Consider the following 22574-nt stretch of genomic DNA (forward strand, 5'->3'; position numbering starts at 1 on the left):
TATTGATAAGTATGTAAAATAGAGGTTTTTAAATGTTTTGGTCTCAAACTCTCTGCACACTGTGAAAAAAATATGGAGCACTTCAATGAATTTTTGTTTTTGTGAGTTATATTTACTGATGGACACTCTTAAAAATAAAAGCATGCATTTAAAAATATTTATTCCTTAATTTGTTTTAAAATAACCATAATAAGCTCATTTTATGTTATTATAAATGATACACTTTGTTTTTAAAAGTAGCTATATTCTCATTTTTAAAATTTTGATTACATTTTTATTTTTTAGATTTTTAAATTTCTTTAATACCTGGCTTAATAGAAGACAGCTGGATTCTCATATCTGTTCAGCACTCAATCTGCTGTGATATCATCACATATTACATAGGACCTGACAAACTCACTGTATATTTGCTAGAAAACTAGTGAAGAATAGGTAAATCACCTCTAGTGTTATTATGAAAATTTTTTATAGCTGGAAAAAAAATCAAGAAAACAATCTCATCTACAATAGCCACAATAAATAAGTAAATAAACAATATACCTGGGAATTAATCAGCGGCATGATAGAGCTCTACAAGAAAAGCTATAAAACACTGATAAGAGAAATTGAAGAGGATACCAAAATATAGAAAGACATACTATGTTTAGAGATTGGAAAAAATAATATTGTTAAAATGACCCAAAGCAATCTTGCAATTAAATATAAGTGACATTCTTTACAGAAATAGAAAAAAAATTATAGAATTTGTATGAAACCACATAAGACCCTGATTAGCCAAAATAATTTTGAACAAAAATAACAGAGCTGGAGCATCACACTACTTGACTTCAAAATGTACTACAAAGCTATAGAAACCAAAACATCATGGTACTGGAATGAAAACAAATGAAATAAAATGCACTATATATATATATGCACTATATATATATATATAGTGTGTGTGTATATATATACATATACACACACAATACACAATGAAATATTATTCATCCATAACAAAGAATGAAATTATTTTATTAATGGAAACACAGATGAATCTGGAGGACATTATATTAAGTGAAATAAGCCAGGACCAGAAAGACGAATACCACATATACTCACATATATGCGAAAGCTAAAAAAGTTGGTCTCATAGAAGTAGAGAGTAAAATGGTGGTTGCTAGAAGGTGAGAGGGATAGAAAGGAGAGAAAATTAAAGAAAAGCTGCTTAATGAATATAAAATTAGAGCTAGACAGGAGAAATAATTTCTAGGGATCTATAGCCCCATACAGTGAATATAGTTAACAACAATTTATTGGATATTTTAAAATAGCTAGAAGAAAGAATTCTGACTGTTCCCAAAAGAAACAAATTACACATGTTTGAGGTGAGGGATATGGTAATTAATCTGATTTGATCATTATGCATTGTGTACATGTATCAAAATAGGACACTGTACCTCATAAATATGTACAGTTATGTCAATTCATAATAAAAAGTCAAGGTCCTAGACAACTTCCTACCTTTTAACATTAAAATCCATTTCTAATAAGAATATAATTATGCTGACAAAATAAAATTTACTAGACCACACTTTGAGAACCACTGCCTGCAACTTCTCTTTCTCATTTGATTATAAATCCTTTCAGCAAATGCTAAAAATAGCCAGTCATATTTACCAAATTAAGGACTGCCTCCCTCTCTCAACCAGACCATACATTAATATATTTTTTAATTGAAGGGTGAAAAACTAAAGGCAGGTTTTATCCTGCCTTTCTTTTTTTATTCAAATGTTGTCAAACAAAGCCCAAATAGTAACTGCAGTGCTTCTAGCCAACTACATGAAAATGTGATCATTTAATTTGCCAGAAGTTTTTGAGCAATACGGCTGTCATTACTAATGAAAGGAGTAGGAATCCTAGTGTTACCCACTCCCTGCCACTCCACCTCTGAAGGTCAAAGTGGGACACCATTTCAAGGGGCAGAGTTGCACTGAACACTTTCAGATTTTTTTTTTAGTAGATACTGCAACAATGGTGAGATTCAGCAAAACTTTCAAGACTTTGAGGAGCAATAGTTTCCTATTCTCTTATAGGAAAACAAATAGCAAGGAAGCATGCTTTCAAAACCAAAAGAGAAACATTTTCAGGTAAAACATCTGCAGACACACTGTGTTTTTCTTTTTTCTCTGAGATGCTTAGCCTTTCTTATGGAAGGAGCACAGACATCTTAAAATTTGCTTAAAAACCATAACCACAGAATATTATTACCATTTAACATTATGAGAAGAAATAATCATTACAGAGCAGCATCCCAAGTTTTTCTCATAATCTTTAGGCAACTAATTTCAATTTTAATTTTTGACAGTTTTAACTCATGTTTTAACTCTCTTCCAGTGTAGCTCTTTTGTTTTGAACAAACAGTCTATAAATATGCCTAAAGAAAAAATAGAGTTTATAGTAGAACCTCATAGAATCTAGGAACCTGTTATTCCTTTTCTATCTCACAGGCCACATGAAATCTCCCTAATGGCATCTCAGCTTCCCTCTATGACTGCCCCCTATGACATTGATTTGCCATGATCTCTTTTTGTCTCACGACTCTTCCTATGGGTATATACATCCATGTACAACTTTAACATATTAAAGAGTTTTCCAATGTATTTTAATACTTTAAGGATATGATTTCTCTATATTCTGATTTTTATTTTTTTGTTACTGAGAAAACCGAACTCAAGCTTATTTTTGCTCTTGTTAAAGTAATATATTTTGTGTCAGTAAATGGTTTTAAAATGTTCTCTCTATAATTGCTTTTTTGCAATTTTGCTCTTATTTTCTTTGTATTTATTTTGCATGGGATCCACAGTGATTCTTAAATCTGAAGCTTGATGTATTTCATCAGTGTCAGAAAATTCTCCACAGCATTATCTTTTCAAACATTGATCCTGCCTATTTGCTTTACTCTTTCTTTCTGAAACTTCTGTTACATCTATGCATGGTCTTCTCAACATACTATTTATACCTTTCCTGCTCTTTTTAAATGCACTTTTCATCCTTTTATTTTTCCATGCTTCTTCTAGATACATTTTTTCTGCTCTATACATTATGTAAGTGATTCTGTCTGCATCTGTGTCTAATATAATGTTAAACACGTTCATAATTGTAAATTTGTTAACTGATTTGTTTAATTCCTGAATTTTCATCTATCTTATTTTTGTACATTTTAGTTGTCAGTCAAAATTCTCGATCTTGTCTTGAAATCCTTAATTATATCAAGCTCAGCCATTTCAAATTCTGTGTCTCATTATTTCATTTACTGCATTACCTTAGACTGTACTTCTATTTCTATTGTTTTTCTTGGTTCTAAATCATGTAGTCTTATTACATACCTTGTTACTTTGACAGAGTGCCAGGGTTTATAATACCATAGAAATAATTTGAGGCTTGGAATGATTATACTTTCCTTCAGAGAGAATATACTTTTGTACTTGCAGATGGCTACAGGCACTTGGAATTTCAGATCACATAATCCAATTCCAAGGAGATGAGCAGAAACTGTGCTTTAGTCCCTGAAATGACTAAACTATTTCTGATTAACCCTTACTCCTATCTTGTAGACCTTTATGACCTAACATAAAGCCTGAGGGGCTTGGATTCCAGTTTCTGTCCTCAGGCTCCATAAGGCTGTCAAAGCTTTGTTCAGCTTCTCAACCCTTCAGCCACCTCTGCAGTAATCAGAAAAATCCCCTAAGTAAAAAATCTCCTAAGTAAGAGCATTCTAAAATGATGGGCTCACCTCTCTAGGTTTCTTTCCTCTCCAACTCTTTTATATCTTGACCTCATATTTCCTTATTAGCTTCTTAACTTTCCAGTGTCTTCAAACAGCTTTATTTTTCTAGCTTTTCTAGGTGTTTTCAATGTCAGTATTGTTCTGAATTTCCTACTGCACTATTACTAGAAGTGGCCCCTTCCAAAGGACATTTTTAACTAGGCTAATTAACAAATAAATAAAATGATAAATAACAGATCAGATGCAATAAAAATGAAAGCAAAAATAGAAGTAAAAATCATCCCAAATCCACTACTCATTAAAGTGCATAATATTTTTTAGCTATTCAATAAATCATTGTTGCTATTTAATAAGGATTTTTCTAGAAGAGATGTTAACACTGATAATAAAAGGGTTTTAGAACATAATTAAATCCAGGGTCTGTCAATAATTGTTTTTAAAAAATACTACTACAAGAAAGAAATTTTAATTTCCATTATTCCATAAAGATTTTAGGAAGTGAGCCAAGCTCAAATTTTCTTTTGAGATAAGCAACCAATGTATTAAATTAACTGATGGTAACATATACTTGACCCTTAAACAATATGAATTTTAACAATGCTGGTCCATTTACATGTAGATTTTCTTCTGCTTCTGACACCCCAAAAGAACAAGACTAACCCTTCCTCTTCCTCCTTCTCAACCTACTCAACATTAAGACAGCAAAGATGAAGATCTTTATGGTGATCTGCTTCCACTTAATGAACAGTAAATATATTTTATCTTCCTTCTGATTTTCTTAGTAACATTATCTTTTCTCTAGCTTCCTTTAAGAATACACTGTAAAACATATATAACATACAAAATGTGTTGACTGTTTCAGTTACAAATAAGGCTTCTGATCAACATTAAACTGTTAATAATTAAGTTTTTGAAGAGTCAAAAACTTTTGGAGAGTCAAAATTATACATGGACTTTTTGACAGCATGGGGTGTTGGTGTTCCTAACCCCCACATTGTTCAAGGCCCACATATATAAACATTATAAGTCAAATGGAAAAAATAATCAATGGAGTAATTGAAATTGGACGGAATCTATATAAGATCCTTGAAAGAACTCAAAGATGAAATAATGGAAATGACTAAAGTATATTATATGTTATCATAAGTGTTCTTTATTTTGATATATTGACTGATTGACTATTTAACTCCCTGTAGAGGCTTTAAAAGATGACCTGTAAGCCAAATCATCTCTATGTCATAGTTAGCAAATTTCCTATGATTACATTCAACAATAGGGTTCTTCACTGCGTAAACAACTCAACCTATTGGTATGTTATGAAGTTTGTGCCAAAGGAAGTCAATATTTTCTGGAACCATTTTAAGGAAGAAAGTATGTACATAAAAAGAGGCTAATTTACCTTGGCATTCTAAAAATTAAAAATAGAATACTTGTAACAAATTTTTGTGATGGCTATGTTTGAAAACAACACTAAAGATTGGAGTTTAATAAAAAGTGTGATTGACTCTTTTCCTAAAAGTTTTATATCAAAGAAATATCTTAAAGCATTTTGATGTCATAAAGAACCTATTAAAATCCAAAGCTATATTTAGAAGTTCAGGCATATTTTTAGACTTAAAGCAGGATAGGATAGTTTCAAATCTAAAGTAAATTCAATAGAACTTTCCATTTTGAATTTTTTTTTTTTTGAGACGAAGTCTTGCTCTTGTCCCCCAAGCTGGAGTGCAATGGCGCGATCTCAGCTCACTGCAACCTCCGCCTCCCATATTCAAGCGATTCTCCTGCCTCAGTCTCCTGAGTAGCTGAGATTACAGGCGCCTGCCACCACACCCAGCTAAATTTTTCATTTTTAGTAGAGTCGGGGTTTCACCGTGTTGGCCAGGCTGGTCTCGAACTCCTGACCTCAGGTGATCTGCCCACCTCAGCCTCCCAAAGTGCTGGGATTACAGGCGTGAGCTACCGCACCCAGCCCATTTTGAATTTTTAAGAGTATATCTTGTGATGTTTGGCATCTGCTTAAGATGAAAACTGGAAAAATTGTCACTCCTTTCCATACAACAAAATAATGGCAAAGAATGTAAGTTCGGGGCTTTTCTTAAGCTCCTCAGAGAGTTGAGATTAAAAGTTAACTAACTAACCCCAAATCTAAAGAAATACAGAGGTATCAAAGGAGAGACATAATGTGAGCACTCGTTCACCAGTGACAGATGATGCTGGACACCATAAAATTGGGTAACATTTTACCTAATTTTTTTAACACATTGCTAAAGTGGCTAGCATAAAAATATAGAAACTGTAGTAGCTGCAGACACAAGAAATATTCACACTCACTCACAGCTCTTCTCTACATACATCACTAGATACTCACAAGAAAGAACAAGGACAGGACAAGAGTTCTGAGAAAATGTTCCTCATAATACAGGCTTGGGAAAAGGAGCATCAGTCACTACAACAAAGGCAAAAATATCTGCCCAAATCCATGTTCTCTATCTGTAAAAACGCAAAAGCCTTCAACCACCTGGAAAGAGCAGAAAACCTTGTTGCCCTTTGGACACCGTGAAGACCAACTGAAGCTAAGAGAAGGAAAAAGGGAACAAATACATATATTTTTTTACCCTTGCAGTGGAGCATACATTTACCCTGAAACCAGACCATTAGAAGTCTACCACTATAGTGAGCAGGATGGGACAAATGAGAATACCCTATACCTGACACGTGAGGAAACAATGGATGCCTCAGACGGACACAAACTGCAAATAGAAGAGCAGAGAACATTCTCTTCCCACTCTCACCACCAGGCAAGCAAGCACTGAATGACATGAAACAGCAGGCTATCTGCGAGCAGGGAGAGACAGTCTTGGAGGCATGTCCACAAAAGGAAGACCTAGAGCTGAAAGTAGAGTAGTTATTAAAAATAATCCCCTGGCAAACTAGACCCCATTCTAAACATAAAATAACACAGAGAAATTGAACACTTGTGATGCACTGAGTGTAACCATGGCAACAACAACAGCAAAAAAACCATACCCAACAGGAGTAGCTATATCAATATCAGAGACTAAAACAAGGGATATCACCAGGGATAAAGGAAAACATAATGTAATAGGAAAAGGTTAACGTTCCAAGAAAATATAACAATCTTAAATGTATATGCACCTATCAAGAGAGCTTCTAAATATAAGATACAAAATCTGACAGAACTGTAAAAAGAAATAGACAACTCTACAATTATAGGCAGACATTTTTATACTTTTCACTTAGTAAATGATAGTGCAAGTGGTCAGGAAATCACCAAGGCTATAGAAAAGCTGAATACCACTATCAACCAACTTGGCCTAATTAACATTTGGCCGGTGCAGTGGCTCATGCCTGTAATCCCAGCACTTTGGGATGTCAAGGCAGGCAGATCATCTGAAGTCAGGAATTCGAGACCAGTCTGGCCAACATGATGAAACCCCGTCTCTACTAAAAATTCAAAAATTAGCTGGGTGTGGTGGTGCACACCTGTAATCCCAGCTATTCAGGTGGCTGAGGCAGGAGAATCACTTGAACCCAGGAGGCAGAGGTGGCAGTGAGCCGAGATCGTGCCACTGCATTCCAGCCTGGGCAGCAGAGCAAGACTCCAAAAAAAAAAAAAAAGAAAAAGAAAAACATTTATAGAGCACTCCACCTAACAACAGCAGGATAGACATTTATTTCAAGTGCACATGGAACATTCACTAAGAAAGAGATTATTCTGGGGATAAAGTATATTTTAACAAAATTAAAAGAATTAAAATCATACAAACATACAACTCACACTGCAGAATTTACCTAAAAAATCAATAACAGAAATATATATTTAAAATCACCAAATATTTGTGTTATGAGTTGAATTGTGTCTTCTAAAAATTCATGTGTTGAAGTCTCAACCGTCAATACTTCAAAATGTGACTATATTTGGAGATAAAGTCTTTATGGAGGGAATGAAGTTAAAATGAGGTCATTAGGGTGGGTCCTAATTCAATCTGATTGATGTCCTTTTGAGAAGAGAAGATTAAGACAGACAGAGACACCAGGCATGCATACGCACACAGAAAACATCATGCAAGAACACAGAAAGAAGCCAATTATCTGCAAATAAAGGGGAGAAGCCACAAAAGAAACTAAACCTGCTGACACCTTTATCTTGGACTTGTAACCTCCAGAACTATAAGAAATAAACTTCCATTTTTTAAGCCACCCAATCTGTTATGGAAGCCCTAGCAAATGATTAATATTTATAAATTAGGCAACATATTTCTAAATAGTCCATCAGTCTAAAAGAATATATTAAGGGAAATTAGAAAACGTTTATATTAAATAAAAATGAAAGCACAGTATATAAAAGTTAGTAGGATGCCACTAAGGGAAATATAAAGCTTATACAGAAAAGATGAAATATGTCACATGAATAACAGAAACTCCAGTATTCAGAAGCCAGAAAAAAAAGAAAAAAAAGGAGCAAATTAAACCCAAAGCAAGGAGAAGGAAGGAAATAAAGAAAAAAGTAGAAATTGGTATAATTAAGAACAGAAAAACAATTTAAAAATTAGTGAAACCAAAACCTGGTTCATTGTAAAGATCAGAAAACATGATACATTCTTAGCCAGCCTGACAAAGGAAAAACTGAATGAAAATATATTACAGATGTAAGAAATAAAGGAGCAGGCATCACTATAGATTCTATGGGCATTTAATAGATAATCAAGGAATAGTAAGAACAGTGCCAGGCCCATAAATCCAACATCTTAGATAAAAATGCATAAAATTCTTGAAAGATACAAACTGCATTGTAACTATATTTTTCATTATAACTATTTTAAAAAGTGAATTGAGTTAAAAATGTTTTAACATAAAAAATTTCAGGTAAGACGGCTTTACCTAAAGAGGAGCTTGAAGTGGCTGATTACAGGCACCTGGTACTCACTTTCTCCACAGAGAAGAGCCAAAATAGCAAGTAAATAATCACATTTCAAATAGATCATCTAAGAGAGAAAATTGGAATCTAACAGAGAAGTGACAGAGAACACCTAAGGCAGGGAAGGAGAGGTAAGTGAGGCACCCTGCTTTGCCAGGATCAGCTGGGAGCCTGGAGACTCAACGAAGGAAAACGGTAAGTAGGAGAATCCCAGAAGCCCACATGACTAATGCAGATTTCTTCAATCCTAGCCACAGGAGAGCCCCTAGACCATCACAGGCCTAAGACTAACAAAGGAAGCTGCCTGGAGACTAAAAGACAGCATTGTTCCAGAAAAGGTCCCACACACCCCTAATCCTAAGCAGCCACAGAAGGTGCCATATTGAGATCCCAGTCCCCACCATACTGCATCCTGCCTGGGGGCCCAACAGCTCCTGCATCTTCATATCCATGCAGCCCCACTGACACTCCCCATGTCCAGTCACCACCAAAGGTAGCTGCTGCTGCCAGGGCTGAAGTACAAATCACTGGCAATTACTCCACTGCCTACAGTGAGGCAGTCATGTATTTTCACATGCCCCAAGGACAAAGTCCCCTGCCTACAGACACTGCTGCTGTGGGCTGCCACCACCAGGCCAAAACGTGAATGAAGTGCATGCTACCCAGCCACTTAAATATGACTGTTGCTGCTAAAAGCAGCCCCACCCTCCTCAGTAGCAAGGCTGCAATACAGCTGTTGCTGCCTCTACTAGAACATTCCCCTGGAGACCTGGGAGATCCTCCTGTTACTGCCTGCCACAGCCAGCACCTGTATCCACCATCAGGGGGTCACAGGAAAAGTCTACCCAGCTCAGCACTGCCCCCAGTCAGGGCCCAAGCATGGATCTGGGGGCCTGGGAACTACCCAGTTGAGTCTGCCACAGTTTTACCTTGGCACTCTTCCTGGGGGACTGAATTTGGGCCCACCCAACTTGCCACTACCACCACATCTGGTACACACCCTCATGTGTCACTGGTGGGCCTGGATACTGGCCTACTCAACCTATTACAGCTACCACAAACACCAGCATGGACCACTTGAGAGACAGAGGTTTGTCCTGCCATTGCTACTGCCATCACTCATATTATGCTTGCTTCCCATTGGCCTGAAAACGTGCCCACCCACCAGGTACACCACTGCTAGCACTGGCACCTGAGCAAGCTGCCTGGAAGACCAAGAATCAGCCCACCTAGAACCAATAACACTGGTGCCAGCACATACCACCCTGGGGACAGGCGTGCTTAGCCTACTACTGCCACGACTGGGACCCAAAGATACAGTCTATGTAGATCTAGTTCCTGTCTCCATCAAAACTTTACCACAGCCTTCACTACAACAACGCCCGACACCACCAAGAAAACCAAAGACACCACTGACACTGTTTAGAGCTGAAGAAATAATGCAGAGATTAAATTACTTCATGTGCCCTGAATCAAAGCCAAAGCACTCTTTCAAACCAATAGCATAGATACATCTTCAGGAAAAAAGTTCTCCTCCACTATAACAAATTTAAAAAGAAATGGAAGAAGCAACTCTTACACCAGATGCACACATATCAACATGACACAAGAAATGTAAAAAAGCAAGATAATATGACACCTCTAAAAGAACACAATACTTCTCCAGCAACAGATTCTAATGAAAAAGAGATTTATAAGGTCCCAGGAAAGGAACTTAAAATAAGGATATTAAAGAAGCTTGGTTAGGTACAAGAGAATACAGAAAAAAGTATATAAATGAATCAGAACAATTTGGGATATAAATGAGAAATTTGCCAAAGAGATAGAAACTCCCCCCCAAAATTTTGTAACTAAAGAATTTATTAAATGAAATACAAAATACATTTAAAAGCTCCAACAATAAACTAGATCAAGCAGGAAAAATAAATTCAGGAACTGAAGACAGGTCTTTTGTAATAATCCAGCCAAACAAAAACAAAGAAAAAATAATTTAAAAGAATAAACAAAGCCTACACAACATATGGAACATCATAAAATTACCAAATTTTCAAATTTTTTGGTGTCTCAGAGTGTGAAGACAAAATAAAAAAGATTTAAAAATTCCTACTTAATAAAATAATAGCTGGAAATTTCCAAAGTCTAACAAAAGATTTAGACATCCACATACAGGAAGCTTAGAGATTTCTAAACAGATACAATTCAAAAAGGTCTTCGGCACATTATAGCTGAATGATCAAAAGTCAAAGACAAATAAAGCATGCTATAAATAGGAAAATAAAAGTAACTAGTCAGTTATGAGAGAACCCCCGTGATACTAAGAGTGGACTTCTCAGCAAAAGCCTTATAGTTTAGTAGAAAAATAGGATCATATATTCAAAATGCTGAAAGAAACAAACTGTCATAAATAATAATATACCCAGTAATGTAATCTTTTATAAATGAACAAGAAATGAAGTTTTTACCAGACAAGCAAAAGTGGAAAAAAAATATCACCAGTAGGCCAGCCCTACTAAAAATCCTTAAGGGAGTCCTACACCTGGAAGCAAAACGATGATAGCTACAATTATGAAAATACATGAATGTGTAAAATCCACTAGTAAAGCAAACACACAGATAAGGGAGAGAAAGGAATCAAATGTTACCAATACAGGAAACCACTGAACCACAGTGATAAATAATGAGAGAGAAAAAGGAAGAGAAAATATACAAAACAACCAGAAGTCAATTAAAATAATGATATTAATTTTTTTAATATCGGAAATCAATTCCTAATAAAATAATAGGAATAAGCCCTCACATATCAATGATAATCTTAAATTAACAGATTAGCCTTTCTACTTGAAAGATACAGAGTGGCTAAATGGATAAGAAAACTTGACCTAACTATATGATGCCTACAAGAAACTCACCTCACCTGTAAAGATACATAGAGACTGAAAGTAAAGGGATGTAAAAAGATATTCCATACAAACAAAAACCAAAAGCGAGTCAGAGTAGCTATACTTTTCTTAGCTAAAACAAACTTTAAGTCAAAAACTATAAAAAGAGGCAAAGAAGGCCTTTATTTAATAATAAATGGATCAATTCAGCAAGAGGATGTAACCATTCTAAACGTATGTGCTCCCAACACTGGAGCACACCTAGATATATAAAGCTAACAATATTAAATGTTAAAGGGGAGATAGACTTCAATACGATAATAGTTGCAGATGTCAACACTTCAGTCTCAGCATTAGACAGATCATCTAGTCAGAAAATTAACAAAGAAATATTGGATTTAAATTGGACATTAGACCAAATGGACCTAAGAGATAGTTACAGAATATTTAATTTAACAGCTACAGAATACACATTTTTCTTATTAGCACTTGAGAATTCTCCAGGATAGACCATAGGTTAGGACACAAAACAATTCTCAACAAATTGAAAAGAAATCAAAATCATATCAAGTATCTTCTCAGACCACAATGGAATAAAACTAAAAACAACAAGAGAAACTTGGGAAATTGTACACAATCATGGATATTAAATAGTGTAGTCCCAAATGATCATTGGGTCAAGACAGAAATTATGCAGGAAATCAAAAAATTTCTGGAAACAACTGAAAATCTAAACAAAACATAAAACCTATGGGATACAACAAAGTCATCGCTTAAAGAAAAGCAACAAATGCTTACATCAAAAAAGTAGAAATATTGCAAATAGCAATATAACAATTCACCTCAGGAAACCAGAAAAGCAAGAACAGATCAATCCAAAAATTAGTAGAAAGTAAGAAATAACAAAGATCAGAGAACTAAATGAAATAGAAAAAATATATATAAAATATCAACAAAATGAAAAGTAGCTTTTTTTGAAAACATAAAGTCAGTAAACTGCTAGCTAGAAAAACAAAGAAAAAAAGAGAGTAGACGCAAATAATCATAATCAGAAATGAAAAAGGAGACATTACGAAGGTAACAGAGAAACACAAAAGGCCAGCTGGGTGCAGTGGCTCACACCTGTAATCCCAGGACTTCGTGAGGCATAGGTGAGTGGAACATGAGGTGAGGAAATAAAGACCATCCTGGCTAACATGGTGAAAACCCATCTCTACTAACAACACAAAAAATTAGCTGGGTGTGGTGGCATGCACCTGTAGTCGCAGCTACTTGGGAGGCTGAGGCAGGAGAATCGCTTGAACCCAGGAGGCAGAGGTTGCAGTGAGCCCAGATTGTGCCACTGCACTCAGCCTGGGTGACAGAGCGAGACTCCATCTCAAAAAAAAAAAAAGGCAGTCAGAGATTACTATAAATTACTATACAGTAAAAACTGGAAAACCTACTGGAAATACATTCCTAGACACATACCACCTCCAATATTGAATCAGAAAGAAATAGTAAACCTAAACAGACCAATAACAAGTAATCATATTGAATCAGTAATAAAAATTATCCACAAAGAAAAGTTCAGGACTGGATGGCTTCACTGTTAAATTCTACCTTTCAAATAACTAAGAACAAATTCTCCTCAAAAGTAGTCCAAAAAACTAAACAGGGCACCATTCTCAGTAGCTCATTCTATGAGACCAACATACTTTGACACCAATACTAGCTAAAAACACAAGAAAGAAAGAAAACAGGCCAAAACACCTGATGAACACGATGCAATAATTCTCAACAATATACTAGCAAACTGAATAAAACAGCATATCAAAAAGTTGATACACCATGATCAAGTTGGATTCCTCCCAGGAATGCAAGGATGGTTCAACATATACAAATCAATAAATGTGACACATCATATCAATGGTATGAAGGACAAAAACCGTATGATCATTTCAACAGATGTAGAAAAAGCACTTATAAAATTCAAAATTTCTTTAAGATAAAAGTTCTCAACAAACTAGGCATTGAAGGAACATATCTCAGTGTAATAAAGGCCATATATGACAAACCTACAGTTAACATAATGCTGAATGGGGAAAAGCTGAAAGCCTTCCCTCTAATAATTGAAATAGTACAAGGATTTCTACTTTCATCAATCCTATTCAACATAAGAATCCTCTGGAGGTCCTACCTAGAGCAATCAGCCAAGAAAAGGAAATAAAAGGCATCTAAATTCAAAAAGAGGAAGTCAAGTTACCTCTCTTTGCAGATGATACGCTCTTATATCTAGGAGAACATAAAGAACCCACCAAAAAGCTCTTAGATCTGAAAAATACATTCAGTAAATTGCAGGATAAAAGTAAACATGAAAATTAGTAGTGTTTATTTGTAAACATCCATAATGAACTAGGTGAGAAAGAAATAAGAAGGCTAGCTCATTTATAATAGATTAAAAAATATTTTATTGCTAGGAATAAATTTAGACAGCCAGGTTAAACAACTCTACAAAAAAAAAACTATAAAACATTGATAAAAGAAATTAAAGAGGAGATAAACAAAAAGACATCCCATACTCACAGACTGAAAGAATTCATATCACTAAATTGACTATACTGCTCAAAGTGTTCTACAGAGTCAATGCAAATATTATCAAAATACCAACATATATTTTCACAGAAATAGAACAAACAATCCTAAAATTTGTATGGAATCAAAAAAGAGCCCAAATAGCCAAAGCAATCCAGAGCAAAAAGAACAAAGCTGGAGGCATTAGACTCCCTGTCTTCAAAATATAGTACAAGGCTATAGTAAACAAAACATCAGGATATTGGTATAAAAACAATCATATAGACCAATGGAACAGAACAGAGAATCCAGAAATAAATCCACATTTTTACTGCCAACTGATTTTTGACAAAGGTGTCAAGAACATACGTTGGGGAAATAACACCTTCTTCAATAAATAATGCTGGGAAAACTGGATATCCATATGCAGAAGAATGAAACCAGACCCCTATTTCTTACCATATGCAACAATCAACTGAAGATAGATCAAAGACTTAAATGTAAGACCTGAAACTATAAAAGAAGAAAACGGTATAAACACTCCAAGACAATGGTCTAGGCAAAGATTTTATGGTTAAGACCTCAAAAGAACAGGGAGCAAAAACAAAAGTAGACAAATGGGATTATATTAAGCTAGAAAACTGCATAGCAAAAATGACAATCAACAAGGTGAAGAGACAACCTCTTTAATGCAAGGAAATAATTGCAAACTATTCATCTGACATGGAACTAATATCCAAAATATACAACTAACTCAGACATCTCAATAGTAATAATAATAATAATCCCATTAAAACGTGGGGAAGGAACGTAAATATACATTCCTCAAAAGGAGACATATAAGAGGCCAACAGGTGTATAAAAAATGTTCAGTATAACTAATCATCAGAGAAATCCAAATCAAAACCACGATGAAATATCATCTGACTCCAGTTAAAAGAGCTATTATTAAAAAGGCAACATATCAGATGGCTGGTGAGGATACAGAGAAAAGGGGGCTCTCATACACTATTGGTGGGCATGTAAATTAGTTCTGCCACTATGAAAAACATATGGATAATTCTCAAAAAATAAAAATAGAATTATCATATGGTCTAGCAATCCTACTACTGGGTATTTATCCAAAGGAAAAGGAATTAGTATATCAAAGAAATGCCTACATATCTCTCTTTATTGCAGGAGTATTCACAATAGCCAAGAGATGGAATCAACCCATGTTCATCAGTAGACAAATGGATAAAGAAAATGTGGTATATATACACATAGTGGAATACTATTCAGCCACAAAAGGAATGACATTATGTCATTTGCAGCGACATGGATGGAACTGGTGGTCATTGTGTTAAGTGAAATAAGCCAGGCACAGAAAGACAAATATTATATGGTCTCACTCATGTGTGGGAGCTTAAATAGCTGTTCTCATGGAGGTAGAAAGTAGACTGATACATACCAGAGGCTAAGAAAGGTATGTGGATTAGTGAGGAGAGTGTCTGTAAAGAGTGGGTGGTGATGGATTAATGAGTACAAACATATGTTAGATAGAAAATAAATTCTAATGTTTCATAGCAGAGTGAGTATAGTCAACAACAATGAATTGTGTATTTCAAAATAGCTATGAGAGAGGACTTGAAATGTTCCACAAATATAGAAATAATAAATACTCAAGGTGATGGACAGCCCAAATACCCTGACTTCATTGTTACACGGTCTATAAATAAACAATGTCACATGAACCCCATAAGTATGTACAAATATTCTGCATCAATAAAAAAGCAAAAAATACAGAGAGATGGCTTCCTCTTGCAAATGAGATAAGGCAAGAAATAAAAAGATATTTATGGTAAAAAAGATGAAATATAACTGTATCTTCAAACATTATTTGGAATATAGAAATTCCTTAAAATCCGTTAAAAAGCTACTAACACTAATACAGAGTGTTTAGTAAGGTTGCAGGACACAAGGGCAATATTTAGAAGATACTATTTTCCCCTCAACACAGTTAATTAAATATTTTTATAATTAATATATACTAATTTCCCCTCAACACAGTTAATGAAGTATTTTTACAATTAATATTATATAAAAAAGAACTTTTGTTGTTCTTCAAAACATTTTATTCCTCTGCTAAGCCTCTTCTATAAGTAACTGTCACCATATCTTAATGTATCTCAGATTTAATCTATTGGCAAGACCATGGTTCTATCTTCAAACCTTTCTGTCATTTTTCCTCCATTTCTCCTGTTACCATTCTACTCGAAGCCATCGTTAACTCTTTTCTTATATTACTTATGATTCCTTCTAATTTATCTCTCTCCTATTTTCCTTCTTACTCCCAAAAAAACCTTTTCCACTTAGTAGCCAAAATGGTTATTTTTAAATCTTAAACAAGATCATATTACTCCTCTGCTTAACATTTCCCAAAAGCTTCAAAATGCTCTAAAAATAAAATCTAAGCTTATCTCGGCCTGTGTCATAGAGCAGCACTTATCAAAATGTTCTCTGCAGACCCATGGGGATCTTCGAGACACTTTCAGGGGATCTGCAATGTCAAAACTATTTTATTAATAATACTAAGATGTTATTTGCCTTTTTTGCTTGTTCTTATTTTCACTGACAGAGCAAAAGTAATGGTGTGTAAAACTCAGTGCCTGACAGTTTCCTAATTTGTAATGACTTTTCTGATAAGACAGGAGATACCATTAACGTTGTTTTTAAAATATCATATAAAGAAATGTGTCAACATTTGAGGGTTCTGCAAAACTCAGTCAACCATTATTTTCCAAATAACCAGTGCATAATAGTATAGCCTAATTCATGGGTAAAGACGCATTTAAAGTTTAAGATAAACCACTGGATTTTAATGAGACAAAATAAGAAAAGTTTATTAGAACAGTTTCAGATTCCACACTGCAACTAACCTTTAAGAAACTACAACTTGGTTTTGGTGTCATGCTAAAAAAGAATATCCACAATTATCTAAAAGACTATTAAAATATTACTCTCTTATCCAACTATTTATTTGTGTGATTTCTTTCACATATGGCAACGACACAATATATGACAATAGATTGAATATAGAAATAGATGTGAAAATTCTATTTAAAAAGATATTAAAAAGATTTGAAAATATATAAACAATGCCATTCTTCTCTGAAACGACGTTTTGGATTGGAAAACATAGATTTTTTAAATAAAAATGTTATTTATATTAATATATTATGGGCTTCTTATTGTTACTCCCCAAATTAACAGATATTTTTAAAATTCAGAGTTTTAATATATAATAAGTATTTATAGATATGACTGACATACGCAAAATATTTGGAGTATTTATTTTTTAAAAGTGTAAATGAGTTCTGAATTCAAGTAGTCTGACTACTGACTACTCATAGTGAAATTCATCAGCTTGACTGAGCACTGTGTATTGTCTTTCATGATCTTGCTTCTATAGGCAAAATATATGAGGAATATATATTTAGTTCATAAAATGCTTGAGTTGTCTTAGTGTATTGTTTCTGATTTTAATCCCTAAATTTAGGAAAGAAAAAGTATTTAAATATAAGAAGTGTTTTTTTAATAAAAGCCATTACACTTGCTGCTATGTAGAGATATAACATATTTTTCTATAAATTTTATTAAAAAGTGATTAAAGTAATTTGCCTTCTCCTAGAGGGATAAGATAATAAGGATTCAAACACACACACACTCACATGTTCATTCAAATCAATTCAGCCTATCTCTTGTACTATATTTTTTTATAATCTAGTTGAATCTGATTGTAATAAAAATGAGAGAAACACCTGCAATTTTACATAGTTGAAAGATAGATCATTAGAGTTTTCATTCCTAGTCATAAGGGATCTGAGTCCATTCCAATACACTGATTAAAATTGAAGGGTCCATCCCAGCACGATTGTAGATTCCATTAAACTCTTCCCCTGTATCCATCTACTCACAAGACTGCATGATCTGCCTCCTAAACGTCTTTCCAAACTTTTCTTTCTGCCCTATCCATTATTTATTAGAATTCAGCTTTCTTTCTATCTCTTTCTTATAGAACCAAACTCTTCCTGTAAATTACACTGGTTCAACTGTTTCCTACTTCAGAAATTTTGACCTTCCTATTTATTCTGCATAGAATAGCTTTACTCAGCACTAGAGATTGCTTTCTCCTTCTCATTCTTTATTTCTAAATTAAAATATTATTTCCATAAAGCCATCATCCTTGACAAGTGTGTCTATAAAGATGTCAACCTTCCCACCTGAACCCCCCAGTTTCTATCTTGTTACTCGACTTTTATTTTATACTACTTCATACCACTTTGAAAACTCCTGGTTTGTTTGTTCACTTGGCTATTGTCTTGTTCCTACCCTACAATGTATATTCTCATGAAGGAGAAACTCTGTGGGTCATTACTGCTACACATGTCTCATTAAATAGTCATGGAATAGATTAATCAGTAAATTAATGAGTCAGGATTGAATTTGTAAATAGTATATTTAAGTTATAAGAGCAAATCTTCTATTAATTAAGTTTACCTTGTTGATGTCACTTAAGCCTCCAGACTTTCCACTACAAACATGAATAAAATTGCCATGATCATTAAATTAGATCATTGGACATTGTAAAGCACTTATTGAGGCGAACTATTGTTGAAATTAGGTGAAATATAACTATGTGTGTGTGTGTGTGTGTGTGTATAAAATAGTATGTGTTTCTGTTCTGTTATCTGGAATTAATAGTATTGTATTATCAGGAATTCATAAAATGTGAGGAATTTGTAGAAGACTAATAATAAAAATTCATCATAAATTCAGAAGTCATGACTTTTCCACAAGAGCAAAAATAATAAATTGCTATAAAATAATTCATTAATATTAAACAATTTATTTTAAAAAGTAACTTTCCAGTAGCCATTGGTATTCTTTTCATTATTTTGCCTTATAAAAGGTAAATGTTCTCATTCTAATCTTTTTGACACTAAAATAAACATTTTTTTACCTTCTCCAGAGCTCACAATCAATGGGACAATAATTACTGTATATTCACAGAAAAGGAGTCTTAAGCAATATTAAAATGTTCACTATCCACAATCAGAAAATGAAAATTTCTGATTAGGGTATCAACTGAAAGAAAAAGACCTCAAAAAAGCATTCGTGGTTTACTTGGCTTTCTGTAATGCAAACACACACACACACACACACACACACACACACACACACAAAATAAATAATATTGGCTTAATTTAACTGTTAGCAGAAGAGTCCTAGAACTATATTTCTTTCAGAGTCAGGAAAACGATATGAAATTCTTATTTCAGTGCTCAAATGAGAAAGGAGAAAGGCTCATAGAATTTCAAAAATTCAAAAGAAGTTTAACAGTCATTATTTGTGATGGATTCCTACCTGGGATTTAATGGTCTCCAAGATATCTCAACTCCTCTTTGAAATATCTTAGTATAACAAATGACCAAAGAAAAGAGACTTACCCACGGTAAGCCAAGTAAAATATTGATTCTTTCCATTTAGCTAGACTGTAGTAACTAATAGTTACATTTCAGAACAAAAGGTCTAATTTAATATTATGCAGTACTTTGTTATGTTTAAAAGAAAAGTAAGTCAATAATGTATTTTTTAAAATTCCTCTTGGGGGTACCATTTCTGAGAATGCTGATAGGCCAGGTCAATATGTGAAGTGGATTGAGCAAGCTCCTATTCCATCTCTGAGTTCCAAAAATTCATTTAATATTGCATCCTCAAATAGAGGACATATCAAGTATTAAACTGGAAAGAATAGATGTACACTTGATCTAAGCAAAAGGCTGAGAAACAATCATAAATCATCTCCTAATAAATGTATTATCTTTTCATAGATGGTACATAAAGAATTTTTCAAAATATTGAGTTCATATATTAGACATCATAATAAATACTTCTAGGAAATCAATAGAAAACAAATGATCTAATCCAATTCTCTCTTTCTGCAAATAAAGTATGAAAAGCCTAATGTGCAAATAACTAACCCAAGGTTATTCATTTTCTTATGACCAAGTATGTAACTACAAATAGTGCAATGCTAATCTGGTGCATATTCGTGTTCATTAAAGAGAAGCATTTCCCATATTGCTATACTTGACTTAAGAAATATATAGTTCAAATCCTACTTCTTCCCAACCACAAGTAGTCATCCACATTTAAGTGGATGACTTTTTTGCATTATATGGAAGAAGACTATATTTTTCAGAATAAAAACAAAGTATGTAAGTTGACAAAAATAAGGGCAAATCAATGATATTCACTAGGTTAATATTTGATATTCAGATGTATGTTTCAAAATGTTCAACTATTCTCTATAGAAAGAGCTACAGTATTTAATTATTAAGTCCAAATTTTATTCATACTTTTATTTTAAAATCATCATTGTCTTTACATCAGTGAATCATTCTGAGATATTTTAATCTGGCACTTCAAATTACTCTAAATATCTTCCCTTTACTAGAAAAATTGGTAGCTTTTTGAAGGTCATAATAAACATTTTCAAGAATAGTTTATAAATTGGAAAGAGTGTAACTTGAAAGTCATATATATTTGAATTTGAATCTAAATTATACCACTAATTAATAACAAACTCTTGTTCAAATTACTTAGCTTTATTTTTCTCATTTGTTAAGATGGGTACACTAGCACCTGGTTACTAGGAGTACTGAGAAGATTTCTTATAACTTTTTAATATTTTCTTCACCAAAGGTAAGCACTGTGTGCATATAAAACCTTTCTCAGCTATATGGCCTTGAAAAATATTTGTTAAGCAAATAAAATAAATAAATACATGAAAATAATATACGAGAAAATAATAGCACATGTAAATTGACTGACTGAGTACCTAAAGTATAATGGGACCTCAATTAGTGGTAAACATAATTGTCATTGCAATTTAGAATATAAAAATTAGATACTATTAACAACTAGGACCAGTCTTCAATATGGTTTATCTATATTCTCAATAGAAAAATTGAACAGCTCAAGAGAAAACATTTAATAGAGTTTTTCCCCATCAAATACCTGATTAGGATACTAGCAGTTTTAAATGTAATAAAACATTTTCGATGTCTCTATCATTTCTAAGGCACATATTTACTGGTGTGCTAGTTCAGGATCTTTGAAATGAAAAAGCGGGGCCGGGCGCGGTGGCTCACGCTTGTAATCCCAGCACTTTGGGAGGCCGAGGCGGGCGGATCACGAGGTCAGGAGATCGAGACGACGATGAAACCCTGTTTCTACTATAAATACAAAAAATTAGCCGGGCGTGGTGGCTGGCGCCTGTAGTCCCAGCTACTCGGAGAGGCTGAGGCAGGAGAATGGCGTGAACCCGGGAGGTGGAGCTTGCAGTGAGCCGAGATTGCGCCACCGCACTCCAGGCTGGGAGACAGAGGGAGACTCTGTCTCAAAAAAAAAAGAAAAAGAAATGAAAAAGCACTGATTTGTAGTTTTTGTCTTATTCTCTGATATAAATAGCCTTTCTTACATCCTAGTGTCTCAGCTTCTCAATACCACATGTGGAACAAATTTTATATATTTTTTTAATAAATGAAAAACATCAGAAGGATGTGCTTAGGTCCATTTAGCAGCATGAAATTAGTTTCAAAACACAAATTCTAAATTCTTTTTATTTGCTAAGTGAATACAGGCAACATGCTCACCCTCTCTGCTTTCTTAGTATCCTTAGATATAAAATCAGGTAGCTATATTGACCTACACACACATACACAAATGCTAATTTGTGACAATGGAAGAAACACATTATTTCAACTGGTTGAAGGTAATATTATATATCACTAATCCATAATATTATGATTTTTTAAAAAATAATACTTGTTGAGCCCCTGGTATGCACTAGTTACTAAGGTTCAAAGATGAAGTTAATCAAATCTTATCACATAAGCCATTACTTTCTGATTTCTATTGATGTTTCAAGCTTCTTTTCTCTGCTTTTACATCATATAATTTTTAGCCCTTTTATAATTCCGCATTCTCTACTTTAAACATGGTCTAGTTATTTTCTGTAGGTCTTAATATATACTGTCTGAAAATAAATGTAATGCTCTAGATAAAATTTCACTAGAGTAGCCTAAACAGAACCAGATAACTACCTGCTTTGTTCTTGGTGAATGATGTTCAAAATTCTAGTTCTGAAGTGATGTCAGCAAGATGGAAGACTAGCAAGCTACAAGACCTCCTTCTGCCACAGGGATGCAGAGTTAGCAATAATATACAGACCAGAATATCTTTGTGAGAACTCCAGAGAACAGTTGAGAATCACCCAGGTCATTGTAAAATAAAAAAGGAATTCAAGTGAAAGGATAATTTTATATATTTTATAAAATTATTATATAATATATATAATATATAATATATTATATATATTATATATAAT

The 22574-nt window shown here is 33.8% G+C and overlaps 1 long non-coding RNA gene and 1 other non-coding gene across 2 annotated transcripts in view; both read right to left on the reverse strand.

Annotated features, from left to right (window-relative positions):
• Positions 1–1125: 1125 nt before the first annotated feature.
• Positions 1126–22574, reverse strand: part of LOC131384197 (uncharacterized) — a 51013-nt gene continuing 29564 nt past the window's right edge. The window contains exon 3 of the long non-coding RNA XR_009214819.1: positions 1126–1159. This is a non-coding gene — a long non-coding RNA (uncharacterized LOC131384197). The remainder of the gene's footprint in view (positions 1160–22574) is intronic.
• LOC116814051 (U2 spliceosomal RNA) lies at positions 19786–19974 on the reverse strand. The gene has a single exon (XR_004371148.1). It is a non-coding gene; the product is annotated as a U2 spliceosomal RNA (small nuclear RNA).

Source organism: Hylobates moloch, unplaced genomic scaffold (genome assembly GCF_009828535.3).
Source record: "Hylobates moloch isolate HMO894 unplaced genomic scaffold, HMol_V3 SCAFFOLD_9, whole genome shotgun sequence".
Classification (NCBI taxonomy): Eukaryota; Metazoa; Chordata; class Mammalia; order Primates; family Hylobatidae; genus Hylobates; species Hylobates moloch.